Below are 17,723 nucleotides of genomic sequence, written 5' to 3'. Positions count from 1 at the left end.
ATCAATTAAATTCTATGGTTTCCATTAAAAAACAAAAAAAAATACAAAAAAACTGACGTTGGGTTTGTGGCACTGTTTATTTCACAGCAGACGGTGGCTGACTGCAAACAAGGAGACACTGATGAATACCTGCTGATCGCTGATATTATTTCTCTGCTCCCCTTTCTTTTTTTTACTTCTGTTGTTAAAAGAAAAGTCAATAAACAAGCTTTCAAGGAAACTTATGCCCAGAGAGAATAAAGGTCCTTTTGCCTTGAAGTTATTCTTTTTCTTTTTGAGGGAGCAATATCCAACCCATGCCAGAGTTCGCTGTCAAGTCAGCAGGGGCCCTGTGTGCTGAGGACTCTGGGGGTAGCAGGAACAGGGACCCCCAAGTATTTGCAGAGGGATATCTTTTGTTACTCGGATAATTTCTGTAAATTGTGCAATTTTGGAAGTCAGGTTGGATTTTTTAAAAATATCACCAAAAAAATAACTAAATCATAGTCCTTGTTTCCAGGGAGTAGGCAAGAATTTAGGCAAAGCTACAAATGGCCATCCTTTTGTGTGACTGACAGTGCAACAGAACCAGTTTGACTGAGACAGAGATACCCTCTCTGTCTTCTCTAGTGCTCAGGCCTGGGGGGGGGGGAAGCAGGCCCTTTAATCTCTGCACTCAAGGTCACAGGGATTTCTCAGAGTGATATCTCTGTATGTAAAGGATTCAGACTCGAACCCCAACTGTGAATGGTGAATCAGCCCAAGCCAGTAGAACAGTGAGGTTTTGGGAAGGCTCCAACATCCTTCTATCTTTAACATGTTTAGCCAATACCCACACATAAATATGGAACACTTGAAATATGGCTAATATAGCCACAGAAGAAAATTGCTAGTTACATTAGATTTTAATTCCATTCAAATTTGAAGCATCACCTGTGCCCACAGCCTGTCATATTACACATCACAGTCCTTGTTAAAGAACAGGAGAGAAATTTATCAAAAATGGGGTTTCCAGGAGGCTTTTGGGAACCTTCAACATGTTTCCATCTTGGAAAAGCTACATCACAAAGATAGAGAACACAACAATAGACACTTGTCCAAAACTATGAAATAAACCATAGTAAGTCAAAATAAAAATTTAGTGCACTTGCTAGGTGGAGCAGGGTCAGAAAAATATTTAGCAGAAGTGAGCTGTGGGAAGGAGCCCCTAATGTAACCCCCACTTATGGCTGCCTAATAAAATACCCACGATTCTCAGGCTCACAGCAGTGGCGTTTGTTTGTTCATGAATCTGTATTTGGCACAGGGTTCATGAAAGCAAAGTTTGTCTTTGCTTTATTCATAAATACCACCAAGGCATCCCCTAGACTACAAGTTGGGCAACTTATTCACATGGCTGTCAGATGACATTCACTATTGGCTGAGAGCTTAGAAGAAAATGTCATGAGATAGCTTAGCGCTCTTGGATAGTCTCACAGAATGACACCCAGGCTTTGGGGACAAGAGTTTCCCAGGAGTTACAAACCAGGCTGAACCTATGGGGGCCTAACCTAACTGTCACTTCTACCATGAGACATGAACAACCCAGGTTCACAGGACAGAAAAGCATTTTCCCCTGATATTAGGAAGTGTCAAGGAGGTTCTGAAATAGCACACATGACTGGAAACATGGTGCTCTTTTCTGTAAAATAACCCCTCCCTGTTATTGGGACCATTTAAGTCTCAAGGAACAGGAAGAAACTTCAGTGAGTCCAGCTCATGAACAACAGACATGTGGGCCTGAAGCCTGGCTGGCCCCAGTGGCTTGATGAAGCAACCAAGTTTTTCTCACATTTTCTCCTTCAGTCTCTGGTTTTTTGGCTCTTACCTGTTTCTCTTTTTCCATTGTTAAAAATAGCTGTGCCATTATCTTCTCCAAATGACAGAACAAAATAACCAACTTGTGTGTTGGCACTCTGCCTGTTTTGATCTCAAGAATCTTTGTCCCTTAAATAATAGTTCCTGTGTGGTAATGACTGATTACTCTGTAGAGCTTGCGTGTTCATCTTTGTCAAATCCCTGGGTTCTGAGGAGGAAATTCAGCCAGCCCAAACTGCTCTCTCTACCTAGTCCCTCCTCTGAACTGTCTATTCTATGCTTGTCCTTATGACTACAAAAGGAGTCCAGGAAGGAAAAGTGTAGGTACTTAAGAGTGTATTTAAAGCACATTATCCATGCTAGCAGGACCACTACTGCCTAAACTAAACGTCCAGACAAACCCCACTGTTTGAGAGGAAGAAAAACCAAAGCATAGCACAATCGGTAGGTCAAGGGCAAATGGAAGTTGAGGCTCATTTATGCAAGCAATGTCCATTCTATATATTAGAAAATCAAAATAAAATAAATGTCATATGTGTTAATTAGGGGTTGATATGGGTGGTGACATCCCTGGATTAGTCAAATTGGGTGCTATAAGAAAGGCAAGCGAGGAAGTCATGAGGAACAAGCTGGTAAACAGCACCCTTCCATGCAGAAGCGGAAGCCACGTAAACCCTTTCCTCCCTAAATTGCTTTGCTCATAGTGGCTTTGTTGTTGTTGTTGTTGTTGTTGTTGTTTTAGATATTTTCTTTATTTACACTTCAAATGTTATCTCCTCTCCTAGTTTCCTCTCTGAAAATCCCCTATCCCCTCCACCCTCCCCCTGCTTCCCAACCCACCCATTCCTGCATCCTGACCCTGGCATTCCCTATCCTGGGGCATATAATCTTCATAGGACCAATGGCCTTTCCTTTCATTGATGATCAACTAGGCCATCCTCTGCTACATATGCAGCTAGAGCCAAGAGTCCCACCATGTGATTTCTTTGATTGGTGGTTTAGTCCCAGGGAACTCTGGGGGTACTGGTTAGTTCATATTGTTGTTCCTCCTATGGGGCTGCAAACCCCTTCAGTTCCTTGGGTACTTTCTCTGGATCCTTCATTGGGGACGGTCACAGTGTTTTATCACAGCAATGGTAACTTGAACTAAGACAGTTCCTTGGTTTGATTAGGTCCTCAGGCCTCTATCTCTTGGATGATGTTAGTATCCTTCTGAAGCATCATGTCATGGGGGAGTTTATTTGACCTTTTCTTTCCTCCATGACCCTTTCTTTCCTCCATGTGAAGGTACATCTTATAAAAGACCATAAGTGAGCCATAATGAAGGTCCCCACAGGTCTCAATTCTGCCACTCACTTACCATGGACTTCTGACATCTATCACTGTGAGAAATGACTTTCCATTGTATACAAGGCATCCAGATTATAGTGTTTTATTTTGGCCAATTGATCAGGGTTAGATAGAATATTCTGGCTAGTTTTATTCAACTTGATGCAAGCTCATTTGAGAAGAGGGACTCTCAATTGAAAAATTCCTCCAAAAGACTGGTCTGTAGGCAAATCTGTACAGTATTTTCTTAATTAGTGGTTGATGTAGTTGGTGCTATCCCTGCATTAGTCAAACTGGGTGCTATATAAATGCTCACTGAGTAAGCTGTGAAGAGCAAGCCAGTAAGCAGAACCCCTCCAGGGCTCTGTATCAGCACTGCCTCCAGGTTCCTGCCCTATTCGAATTCCTGCTCTGACTTCCTTTATTCCAGTTTTATCTTGAGATAAACTGAAATAAACCTTTTCCTCCACAGGCTGTTTATGGCCAAGGTATTTTATCACAACAATATAAACTATAAAACAGATAAATATAAATGAACTTTCAGACATACATGCTGATAGCAGTACCATATACCTCCTCCTAGGGGGCTCTCATGATTGCTAAAGTCTACACATGCTCAAATTTCTTCCATAAAATGGTGAAAGTTTACATATAGCATAAACACATTCTCCTAAGTACTTTAAATAATCTAGAAATGATTTCTAATACTTATTACAATATAGTTGTTATACAACATCACATGGAGAATGTTAAGAAATGGCTTTGTTCAGTACTGGTGAAATTCATGTTATTTATCTTTAAATAGTTGATGGCAAGGATGTAGAAATCTCAGATATAGAGAGCTGACTGTAGACAATGTTTGCTATTGCTAGTTTCCATAGTTTGACAATTTCACACAGATTGTAGTTATTTCCGATACAAATTATCCAAACTAATCTCTAAAAATAAGCAAGAACAAAAGTTAGATGTCTATCACAAACTTTGCCAGAGTTAATATGAGTGAGTGCTGACCTATTAAGGTTTTAACAATTCTAATAAATTTATAAGGAAAGGCATGGATTCTGTCAGTGGAAATTAAATTCTGACTATGAGAACCATATCATTTATTGTCCACAAATTAAAAATCAATGATCTCCAAGGCCTTTCATATGTCATATGTAGACTTTAGATGCCTGACATATGCCCAACCATCATACCACAATTAGGTCAAGAATCAAATAACTTCTTGCAAAATGTATAATAAAATATTGATGGCATGCTTAATTGCTGTTGTTAATGATATTTATAGCATGCCAAGAATTAGGTCAAGAGCAATTTCAACTGCCCCAGTATTTTCCAAAGCCTTTGCTATGTGCAGTGGTACTTTCAACCATAAACTTAAAAAGGACAAAGGTGTCAGCGCTGAGAAAGCTCTATTATGTGCCTTCTGTGTGGAGATGGTAGAAAACATGACAGTATGAAGAGTAAGGTAGGGGACGGTGGTGTCCTTCGTGGCTCATCACTGCCTCTGCTGTATTTAGCCACAGCCTCCATCCAACTTCTTAATAGTTTCCACACATCTTGAGTTTTTCCAAACCTTAGCTTTATCTATCCACATATATTGATTTTGTGCTTGAAAAGCAGGTATAAGACTTCATTACCTCCCAATCCGTCACTTGCAAAGCACACATAAGCCATTGTGCCAGCAGACTCTAGCAGCTACAGTGATGTAAATAAAAGCCTTTAACTTATCTCCTAATTCATAACAAGAATGGAATGAGTGACAACTATAACCAACCCTATTGTTTTTATGTTCTAGTCTGACTCTATACACACCTCTGCCCTGTATTACTGCCTCATTTAACTGATGAGTAAATTAGTACAGCAACTGATTAAAAACACAAGTGACTAAGCCTAAAAATATTGGTGACATGGCCAGTTAAAGCTTCAAATACATGTGGAAGAAGTTAATAAGTCTAAGAATGACAATAAATGTTGAGAGTAAGTTTTATGGAAGTGAATTCTGAGACTAGTTTGAAATTAATGTAGGCTGTTTATGTATTAATTATTTGTGATGAAGCGGGAGTGTGCTGTGTATATGTGTGCATGTCATTCCTCGGGTACTGTCCATCTTTACAGGGATCTATGAAGATCGAGTTTCTCAGGAACTTGGCAGCTCACCATGCATCTGGTCCAGCTTGCCTTGCTAGTACTCAGATATCACAGATGCACCACTGCATACAGATTTTTCTACAAGGGTTCGTGATCTCAAACTCAGGTCAGAGTTTTCAATGGAAGTGTTCTGCCAATTGAGTTATCACCCCAGCCCACTGTCTAACTTATATTAAGCATTTCCTATATTCTAGAAAGTATTATAAATTAATAATAATAGTCTGGCTTTAAAACTCATTTTTTAAATTATTTTTTCCTTCCTGGATTTATAGAAAAAAAATAGGATAAAACACAGAAGATTATGCAACTTGCCTTCAGCCAGGAAGAAATATTCTGAAAGTGGGCATAGTGGGAATCTGGAATTCCAACATTAAGTAGGTTAAAACAGGAAGCTCATGATTTCTAGTCCATCATGGGCTATAGTGAGAGCCTGTCTCAAAATGGGAAAGGTCAAATTTTCTATGTGATATAACTGAAAAATCAAATTCTTTGAATACACATTTTCCCTGTTATTACTGCCCCATTTTACTGATGGAAAAATTAGTACAGGAAGTGATTAAAAATACAAGTGACTGAGTCTAAAAATATTGGTGGACACAAGTACTTCATATACAAGTGACGTCAGAAGGGTTGTGAGAGCTACAAGATATTATCCAGGAATTGGTTAGAAATAAAGTTGCAAAAATTTGGGATGTGGCCAGCGGTAAAGTGCTTTTGGAATGGCCTGATGAGGTGTTTAAATTTACAGAACATCCTAAAGAGAGCCTGGTCTTTTCAATTTGTTGGGTTAATCCATGTAAATGAACAGTCAAATGAATGTGAGAAGAGATGCAAGATGCATAAAGAAACGGAAATCAAAACCTGATGGAGACAGCATCATACCAAATCAGAATGGCTATCATCAAAAAGAAATTAACAATACATCCCATAAACAACCACCAAACCCAGACACTTGCAGATGCCAACAAGATTTTGCTGACAGGATACAGCTGTCTCCTGAGAGGCTGGGCCAGTGCCTGGCAAGTACAGAAGTGGATGTTCATAGTCATCCATTGGAAGGAGCACAGGGTCCCCAATGGAGGAGCTAGAGAAAGAAACCAAGGAGCTGAAAGGGGTTTGCAGTCCCATAGAAGGAACAACAATATGAACTAACCAGTAACCCTAGAGCTCCCTGGGACTAAACCACCAATCAAAGAAATCACATGGTGGGACTCATGGCTCTTACTGCATATGTAACAGAGGATGGACTACTTGGTCATCAATGAGAGGAGAGGCCCTTGGTCCTCGGAAGGTTCTATGCCTCAGTATAGGGGAATGCCAGGGCCAGGATGCAGGAGTGGGTGGGTTGGAAAGCCGGGGGAGGGGATAGGGGATATTTGGAGGGGAAACTAGGAAAGGGGATAACATTTGAAATGTAAATAAAGAAAATTATCTAAGAAAAAAAAAAGAAAACACAAAGAAATTAACAGGTGTGGCCAAGGATGTGGAGAAATACAAGTGCATCTGCTACTGGTGGAGATATAAATTAGAATAGACACTATGAAAAACAGGAAGGCAATATATCAGGAAACCAAAAACAGAACTACCATTATGAACCAGAAATTCTATTACCTATACAGAGTATAGAAATTGTTACATCAAAAACATGCTTGCAGCCCCCTGTTCCTTTCAGCCCTGTATACAATAGCCAAAATTTAGACTAAACTCAGATGTCCTTCCATGAATAGAGACAATGGCATATTTTCACCATAAAAAATACCAATATCCTATCATCTGAAGTAACATGGATGAAATTGGAGGGCATTATTCCATGTGAAATAAGCCAGACACAGAAAATCAAATACCACATGTCCTCTGGGAAAACTAGAGACTGGGAAAGGAGGGGTTTAAGATGGAACAGAGTTCAAATAAAGACACCGGAGTCCAGCTATGGTGTAGGAGTCCCTAATTTTGTTTATCATTGTAGAGATACCAATGAATAAACATCATAGGACACACTTCACAATGACCACAGGACATGAAATTCCCAACACATAAAAACGAGGAATGAAGAAATCAATTGTATTAAATTATAATATACTGCATACATGCACTAAATTGCCATACATAACAAGAAAAGATGTAGCCATACAGTCTCAATAATGAGTTACAATTAAAAAGGAGAAATATGTACATGGATATGAAGCAAGAGTTAGCATACTGTGGAGCTAGGTTGAAATTGGCAGTATCTCTATTCCATCTACGTCATGAGCAGACAGATGGATGATAGATGCCCTATCAGATCTCAGCAATGACCTCTTTTAAGGGATTAAATAGGGGAATCACGGTTTAGGGCCATTACAGAGCCAGTAAGCTGCACACTTCGGCCCCAGGTTCAAGGTTGGCTAATGATGTGCTTCTCATGTATCCACAGCACTTGCCCCCTGTATCAAGTCCTGGTGGGGTCATTTCATGGGTCAAATAATTGGAGCATGATTTCATCACCTGTGAATATAATTAAAACTAACAGCCTCGGTGTTGGGGAAAATCTCGGCACAGTCTTCTACTACTACTAAAATGGATACGAAACTCCAGTAAACTTGATGTTTCTCTTACAAGTTAAATTAAAAACTCACAAATGAATAACTTCAGGATGAAGCAGAGGCAACTTTATATTAGAAGAGTCATTGTTAGAATTTTCTTTGAGGGAGAAATTCTCTTTATATTCTTTTAACAGCCTTTGTTGAAATGTTTTTAAATGCAACTTACATCAAAAATTTTCTGAACAAGAGAGATGGAAAGAAGTCTATTTTTTTTTTTACTATTTATAAAAACTGCTTGGTATTTGGTTGATAGACAGTCATTCAGGATAGGATCCTAGCACCAAAAATCCAAAAGATTAGACTGAGTCCTCCTAATGTGAAGTAATCTAACCAGATAAGAACTGCATCAACAAATAAATTCCATCCATTGAACACTGACAAGCTATAGTTTGTTATTAACGTCTATAAATATTTACCTACCTTGTTAAGGCCTAAATTGTGGATTGCAATTCACAGAACATATAGTTTTCCTATCTCCATGCTGTTTTGTCAATTGGTGAGAAAGCATTCACAATTAGTGTGTTGTCTTCCTAAATGTTCTGAGTTCCATGCAATAACAAAACAGATTCTGAATATCTTAGGCATTAGTAAATGAGCAGGGTACAGGTATTGGTATTCAAAAATTAATGCCACACTCTCTTCTGAGATTTGGTAGCTACAAAACACACATCTGCAATGACAATGAAAATAAAAATCCAAAGAGCCAATGCTTATGCAATACATAATGTATGCACCACAGGGCACACCTGTGGAAATGGAGGGTGTAACATCAAGTACACTTTCTGAGAAGATGTGCAGACCTTACAAGTATATTGAAATAAGAAACACCAAGAGGAAGGGTACAGTAACTTTGAGCAGAAACAAGCATAAAATAATCTCATAAGACTTTATATCTTTACAATTCTACTTTTATATTTCATTAAAATTATGAGATAAGTGTTGTTTTCAAATATGATGTTCTAATAAAGTTCCTTTTTGTGACAAGGGTCACGGAAACCCTAGGAGATTACTGCTGACACCTAGTGGCATGATGTTTAAATGCTTAATGCGCTTAAAGAGAGATGATACAGACTATGCATAGTGTATAATACATGCATACATACATACATGCATACATACACACATACACACATACATACGTATACATATATATGGAAGAACTGAATTACAAACTATTAATTTCAGTCCAGGTATTTAATTTTCAGTCAATTGAGTCTCCTTCATGACTAGTCCCTCAATATTGAATAAATTAAAACTACCATGTCTGTTAACCCTTAAGAAAACCAATTCCTTCAAATCTCCTTAGTCTTTTTCTGGATATTGGCAATGGGAACCCCAACTCATAATAAATCTACTTTAACCTCAATAGGTTTTATTTTATCCCAACTTCTCAAAGACCCAGGTTTGACATTCAGTGTTTACATAACGTAGAAGCCTTGTCTACCATCGAGCAGGGTGTGTTAAATCTCACTCCACATTCAAATGCTGGCACACCCAAAATGGCCATGAAACTGCCACACATGATCCCAGAGGATCAGATATATGACACTTGTGCATGGTAGGACAGGGCTTCTTCAAGGGTCTCTAGTATCCACATGGATGATGAGACAGAAAACACAAAAGAAACTGAAATGATTATGACATTAACCAAGACCCTACAGATAATTTCTATCAGATGCAACAATTGTGTGTGTGTGTATGTGTATATAAGAATGTGTAACAAAAGAAAGACACTCTATTTCTAGATGCACTTTTCTGCTACAGCACTACAGCACTTGGGAACACAGCAGGTAAAAATTAAATTAATAAATTAATACATAACTATTTACTTTTATTAATTTTTGTGTAAGATGTAAAACAGGAAAAGGTCACAAAAGACACTGACTTTTCTCTTAGTCCAAAGTAACTTTTCTGAGTAACTCAGGTTAGACATTTCATCAACAACATGTGCAGTGTGGCACACACAATGACAAATGCAGTGTGGCCCACAACAATGGGTGACAAGATTGGCCATCTTCCTAGGGCCCAAAGTATGTCCCACCCGTGAATTTATAAATTACTGGATTGTCAGTATGATTTTATTCTTATTGAAAATATGTGATGAAAATAGTATATGTTCTCCAGATAAGCCTAATTAATGCAGAGCATAGCTAAGTTATAGCTCTCATAGTACAAAGGAATCTTTCAGCCTTTTAAATGCTCCTTCAATGAAAATCTTGGAGAATCAAAGAGCATGCATATTCATTCAAAGGATATCTATATTACACATTGGAGTGAAGGCAAATGGAAAACAACATATTTTCAAAATTATATTGAAAGAAAAATCATCATTACAGATGGCTTTATTTAAAATGATAGAAATATATACACATGTAAGCATACATATACATGTGGAAGCAGAAGGACATATGTAAGCCAATGTAAATCAAAAATACTGGAATAGATTATGTATTTAAGCAATGATATATGGGTGCGCCTGAGACACAGACACCCACAATGAGAGAGAGGGGGTAGGGGGGAGAGAGAGAGGGAGGGAAGAGAGAGGAAAGAGAGAGAGAGAGAGAGAGAGAGAGAGAGAGAGAGAGAGAGAGAGAGAGAGAGAGAGGGAGGGAGGAGAGAACTGGAATATGACAAAGATCTCAGAAGCTAATTTGTGTGTGTGTGTGTGTGTGTGTGTACATAAGTGTGCCACTATACATGCAAGTGTGTGTGTGTGCATGTGTGTGAAGGCTAGAGGCTGATGGGCATCTCACTCTGTCAGTCTTTTTTTTCATTGGAGTTTTTGAGCTGGGTGTTCACTGATTGAGCACCTCTGGCTGGCTGTATGAACTAAACCCTCCTGTCCCCATCTGCATAATGCTTGGGTTAAAGGGAGAGACATAGATAAGTGATCAGCCTCACGTGCATCTGACTCAGTAGGTTATGTCAGTCAGTTGCTCTCTATGTACATATGTAATACATAATGATAGAAGAAGACATGGTTTTAAGAGAAGATATGGGAGTGACCATAGGAGAAGTTGGAGGAGAAAAGATAAATCTGATGAAAGCGTATCATACTCATTGCATGAAAAAAACATATATGTATGCATACATATATGCATACATACATACATACATACATACATACATACATACATACATACATATTGTCTGAGTTTTGAGAGCACTAATTGCTTGACACAGTGACTACATCTAGGCAAAGCAGAGTCCTCATCAAACATGAGCTCTGAATTAAGCCCTGCTACAACTGCCTCACACACATTGGGCCTCAGGAGGATCCAAATTTCCACTTAAAACCATGCTTTTTATTATTCCGTTTCAATTTTTCATGTTCTGCTTTCTGTTGTTATTAAAATGATGTATGTGTGCTAATAATAAAAAATTTGTGATACATTCTTAAAATATCAAAATATTTATCATTCTAAATATTAGCATGTAATACATCAAGAAAAGAAAACAACAGTAAAATCAATCTATAAGTAGTATACTTAAAAAGTATTTCTCAATGCTCTGGAATATATGTAAGAAATCATTAATACAGTTTATTTAAATTTCTCAAAAGTATGTTTCCACTAAAGCCTAGATTCCAGCCTAGAGTGCAAAAGTTTTGCTAAGCCTTTAATTTTATATCTTAGTGTCCCCAAAAAAGTTAAATGTATTTGAGAAGAAAATCTGATGTTCATGCACAATAAAAATAAATTACAGGGACTGGAGAGGTGGCTCAGCTGTCAGGAGCACTTACTGCTCTTTCAGAGGATATGGCTTCAGCTCTCAGATCCTACAGGGAAGCTCAGAACTGTTCATAACTCCAGTTCCATGGAATGTGATACCCTCTTCTGGCTTCTATATATACATCATCCATATAATACCCATGTAAATAAAATAAATCTAAAAGCACAGTTTAAAAATACAGTACAAATCTTAAGTATTGTTAATGAAATTCAATGTATTTTCAGATAAGGAGAACAGGTAAATATTGAACAAAATAAATATATACTTATACATAACTATTTATGGAATATAGTACAATATACTATATTTTATATGATATATAGAATCACACTGTGTATGAAAAGGACATTTTGACTTGAATAATAGAAATTTCCTTTACGTTTGGATTACAAAATTATGTACATTGTAAGTTACAGATATCAAATATTTAACATAATGCAATTATACATGATAAATTATTTAAACATCCTTTTTAAAAGCACTCAAAATACAATGTATTCTCTTAATCCAACAGCTTGTACTCTGAGCCCCACTAACAATTAACCCTAGACAAAATGAGCATGTCAGTCATGGTGTAGGAAAACTCCACTACATGCACACTAACATGTATGTGCACATTTCTACTTGAGCCAACACAGGCAGATCATCAACACATTACTGTTAGTCACCTTATGAAGATGAATATCATAAGTGAGATGGGGTAGCACATGCCTTTAATCCCAACACTCAGGATGCAAAGGCAGGCAGATCTCTGTGTGTTTGAGGCCTGGTCCACAAAGTGAATTCCAGTAATGAAAAAAAGAAAAGGAAAGGAGGGAGGGAGGGAGGGAAGGGAAGGGAAGGAAGGGAGGGAGGGAAGAAGGAAGGAAGAAAAGAAGGAAAGACAGGATAGGACAGGAGGACAGGACAGGAAAGGAAAGGAATACTGTAAGAGGCAAGCACTCCTGCTTAAAGGACTAACCAAGAAATCATGACATGGCCTAATTTCTCCACATCAGTTCTCTCTCCCACCCCAAGCCACTTTGCACCTGCTCTCACTCTGGCATCAATGCAAAACCATCCTATACTGTGATTTCTTTGGGAATATTGCCCAAAATACCCCCCCAAAAAAACCTTATATTTTGTTCTATACAAAGCACCTTGGTGTGACAATGAAAAGAAGCAAGTTTTGTTTCGTTGCTCTGGGAACACATATTAAAATGTTACCATGCTGATGTTAAAATGTTACCATGGTGATAAGATTGCCTCTGTAACCCTAACTCTTCCTCTACAACATTCCCTTCAAAGTAAGTTTCTCCACACAGTCATTCAGATCATCATCTGAATATATTAATATGTATGGACCTCTGAGAAAAAGAAAAAAAAATCTCGCAAACATACCTTGAAAAGTTTGCTTTTCCTCATTCTATATTTTTATACCAGTAGCACATGTACCCAGGGCCCTCCTCACTGATTTATCCCCCAACTATCATATTTCTCTTTCCCTACTGTTCCATCTAATACTGATTCCCCTTCAACCATATTTTGTCTATCATCTCCCTAAACTGCCATCACTTCCCTCAGCATCATCAGTACAACATCAGCATCCTCTGCGTATTGTCTAGGTATAAGTTACCATTATTTTCCTCACTGAAGATTCATGGATAGTGACTATAAGCAAAAGGTGACCATGACATGATTTCAATAGGTATTTGAAAGTTTTAAGTTTCAATTTCCAGCCCCTACTTCCTCCACATCTCCCTCCTCACCCCTTCCTCTTTCTCCATTCTACTTCATAAACCACTGAGTTGACTTAGTACAGGAACCATGTGCATGGGTATAGGACCATCCACTGGAGCACAGGCAGCCTATTCAGGATAATTCTCCTGAAGAAAACTGGCTCACATCCTGCCCAAGAAGCTGCCAACTGCCAATAGCTCCAAGCTAATGATGTGGCCTCAGGAGCTCTATCCTCTGGGCTGGATCCTGTCTATGTGTTGTGTTGGCTGGTCACAGCTGTTGTGAGTTCATGTACATAACGTCCATGACATGTCCAGAGGACAGGATTTCACAGCATCCTCATTCTTCATCCTTATACCCTTTCTACCCCCCTTATTTCTTGATAATTTATGAGCCTTGGAGATCTTTTCCAGGTTCCATTTTTAAGTTTTAAAGATATATTAATGTCAATAAACTTGGATAGAAGGTTACAACCCCAAGAAAAAACAAAACAAGAAAAAACCTTTAGGATATAGAACTTTTTCAAGGAATTTGCTTCTCCTGTTAGGAATTAAAACTAAAAATAAACAGAAACACCCTAATCTGTAATGTAATTTAACAATTTAGCTTTGATCAACTGCAAATCAAAGCTCAGAAACAGGATTTTTTTTCTCTGCTAATGTCTATTAAATTTAAATTTCTTTCCTTATTTCAGTTCTCATTTTGGTTAGGTATATTCAACAATTAATCCAAAATAAAAAGCAGTTAGTTCCTATTGCGATGCAACTATACAATATATTTCAACATGACTCTATAAAATTGTAGCATTCAACAGAATTATCTAGATTCATTCACAACTCTAACCCATGTGAATTTTTTTCCGCAAAAGCTTTATCAGCAAAACAAGTACATTTTATACATCTTCATCTATACTCAATTTGTTTTCACGTATATGCCATTAGAATATTTGCATGGGTTTTCATAGTCTTAGGACAACATATGTAAATAAATCACACAGCGATTTGAAAATTTAGCAGCTAAATATGCAATCTGTTAAGCATAATCAGGCCTGCTATTCAACAACTGTGTAATGTAATTCAGCCTTCCCAGAGAAAATATGTGTTTTGGGTAAGAGTATCTTCATAAAACTTGATGAAGTTTTCTAGAAATCTGTATTGATGTGTTTTTGCATATTCAAAAGGTAATATGCACAGCCTTCTGACTAATGCTTAAATAAAAGAAAAGCTAACATAACTATATCCTAACAAAACTCATTTCTCTCACTGCCTGCCCTTTGTAAACATGGTTCAGCATTTGGAGTTATTTTCAGAAAAGAAAGAAAGAAAAAAAGAAGAAGGAAAAGAAAGTTCAAACTCTCAAGATTTTGTTAATATAAATGAAAAGTAATATCAAAAATTGATAGTTACCCACAATTTTTGTTCTGTATTTTCATTTTTACTCTATACTTTATAAAGATAATGAACACCAAAAATCTTCCTCCTACTTTTTCAACAACAACAAAAAAATTACTGTTTTGATGCTCACAGAATATTTAAACTTAGTCATCAAAGAAAGTCAACAGTTCCATGTATCTAAAAAAACTGTAAAAATATTAATTCAAAATAAGTTTTACCACCTTGGGCTGTTTTTTCATGAAACACGGCAGATCTCTTGCCAGGTGACACCATTTCTTTGGGTTCTGTGGGCAAAGAGAGAGAAGATTAATAAAAACAACCTTTCTTTTTACTCTTTAAATGCTTCTTAAAGAAGATTCATTAGTAATAAAGGTCAGAGAAGAAAATCATTTAACACCATACTCAGCTTCATTCAGCAGCTGCCCCAGGAGCCACTTGCCGTAAATGCCAAATAATTCCCCAAAGGTCCTTTCCTCCCTGCAGCTGAGAACATGGGTGACTGTGCAGATCCTCAGCCTGTTTTCTCTGATTCTCTTCTTTTCTCACACAGAAATATGATTTGCACTTGGCAAAGAAAAGCATTAGCTCCCCGTAATTTCAAAAGACAAGCTATAAGCCATGTTGGGACCCAACATTTATAGAAATACAAAAGACTAAAATGCAATTTGCAATTACCCAAACCTACTTTCCCCCCTTTTCCTGAGAGGCTGGGCTGTGAAATATTCATGAGAGTTTGTGTCTTTCCACAGAAATCAAAAGATGACTGTAAATAATTGCAGATTACCCTCAATTCCAAAGCTTTTCTGTGCTATGAATGGGGAGGAAAGCTCTCTATGGGAGTCAGAAGTTATGGAAATATATCTTGCTCCCTCCCAGAGCATATAACAATCTTGAGGAGTGTCCCATAAAAGACTTTACTGCATCATTATCTGAAATGTTCATATTGCAGGAGAAGAATCTCAAGTCTGAGGAACGGCTTTCCAGAAAGGGGTGTACCATACATAGGTGAGAATTTTAAATTCACTTTTTAAGAGAGAGAAGCAGTATTAAATAATCGGGTATGGCAGCCATTATCAGAATAATCCTATAACTGCGATCACTACATCTCACCAGCTGTGAGAACTTGGGCAAGTAAATTAAACTCTGCATGCTTTCTTTCCCTCTGTAACACAGGGCTGATTGTGCCCCCTACTTTATAGTGTTAGCATGATGATTAAGTGAGATAAATAAATATGAAGGACATGAGACAATGCCAGACAAGCATAGCAAGTGTTGGCTAATACAATTATCAATGTAATTATTAGAATTATTAGCGACTTTCTGCTTTAGAAAGGGCTTATGGCCCCATTGAAAATCAACATCCTAGAGAGAGGCAAGGTGGAGTGACTAAACCATAGCACACTGGAAATTGCCTCATTTCCCCATTGATTAATCAAACTCTGTGATAGTCAAGGAAACACTGAATTTAAATCTTCGGTGGATACATGAAAGAGATTAGATCATGTCTTAGGAAGATAATCTATAAGCTATCAACAGCTTTCCTGCAGGATTTCCTCTTGAGTGGACTAAAGAAGCTTTCCAACAGTGTGAAATGTTTCAAGTGTCTCTTAACATATCTACCCTTGTCCTCTCTGGTGAAATATTGATTCCATTACAGAAAAACCTATAAAAAGCCAGGTTTTTATACCCTTAAGAGAAACTTTAGTAAACAAAACATAAACTGAATAAGAACTGTGCTGTAATTAGAACCACATATATCCAGACAATTATACCAAGAAATTTGAAAGCATGTTTTCATCAAACAAACATATAATATATTGAAGTTACAGAATACTTTCCAAGGAAATCTGTAGGGAATTGAAAATGGTAACATAGGAAAGAATAATTTAAAAGTAATCTAAACCACAATCCATATACAGACAAGACAGACAAGTCAGCTTCCTCTGAAAATTTCTCAGGACAAAAAAACTCTTGAAAGATGGAGTCACAGTTTGGACACTGAATGTCATTCTCTGGAAAGTCCACGTGTGGAACTCTCAGTTCCCAGGATGGTGCTACAGGGAGATGAGGAAACGTTTAGAAAGTGGGGTCTAGTAGGAAGTCCTTAGGTTGTAGGGAGCATCCCCCAAAGAGAGTAGGAACTGTTGCCCATCCTTTCTGCGTCTTGTCTTACAAGGTGAGGGATTGGATTGACCACAAACTCCAGCCAAGACAAGCTGTGATTCTCAGACTGAGGATATGGGGCCACTTTATGTGGCAGCAACACCTTCAGAACAGTGAAGCATGATGAACCTTTTCTCTTTACAAAATAACCATCCCAATGTCTTCTGTTACAGTAACAAGCAGCAGGCAAATTCCAACACTCAAGGAAGACAGGAAAGATGTGTATAAAGAACTGGAAATACGAAACATATAAATACTATTATACTACCACCTTTCCACAGTATCTGCAATAAATGTTTTCAAATTCTCTTAATATGTTCAGAGAATCCCTAAGGAAAAATTAACAACACTGGAATAAAACTGGACAAAATACAAACATTCCCAGTACCTGAAATCATCCTAAAATAGGTTAGAAACTACTGTTTCAGAGCCAAGGACATGGCTCAGTGCATAAAAACAACACAAAAAGTACTTGCCATGCATGTTGGCATGCATGCATGCCTTGGGTTCTGATCCCATAAGCCATGTGAAAAGTCCCAAGTGCTAGTGCCAGCATTTGGAATGCCAGTCTGCTTGTATGAAGTGGAAGGCAGGAATGGAGGAAGCTCCAAAACATTGCAGGTCAGGTCTACTGGCAAAGCAGAGAGAAACTCTGCTTAACATAATAAATGTGGTAAAAGGGCTGAGACCAACATCTGAAGGTTATTCTCTGATCTCTGCAAGTAGGAGCCCTGTACACAGATACAGAATATGCACACACACACAAATTCACATACACACAATTTCACTCACATAAATACATGTGAATATATACATA

At 37.8% G+C, this 17,723-nt stretch overlaps 1 protein-coding gene across 13 annotated transcripts in view; it reads right to left on the bottom strand.

Annotated features, from left to right (window-relative positions):
* Positions 1-17,723, bottom strand: part of Inpp4b (inositol polyphosphate-4-phosphatase, type II) — a 792,047-nt gene that overhangs the window by 646,529 nt on the left and 127,795 nt on the right. For all 13 annotated transcript variants that reach the window (XM_017312729.2, XM_006530858.3, XM_006530854.3 and 10 more), the window contains exon 2: positions 14,965-15,027. The gene's annotated coding sequence lies outside the window, so the exon portion shown is untranslated. The remainder of the gene's footprint in view (positions 1-14,964; positions 15,028-17,723) is intronic.

The sequence above is a fragment of the Mus musculus genome, chromosome 8, assembly GCF_000001635.26.
Source record: "Mus musculus strain C57BL/6J chromosome 8, GRCm38.p6 C57BL/6J".
In the NCBI taxonomy this organism is placed as follows: Eukaryota; Metazoa; Chordata; class Mammalia; order Rodentia; family Muridae; genus Mus; species Mus musculus.
This window is presented reverse-complemented; position numbering and strand designations above follow the sequence as displayed.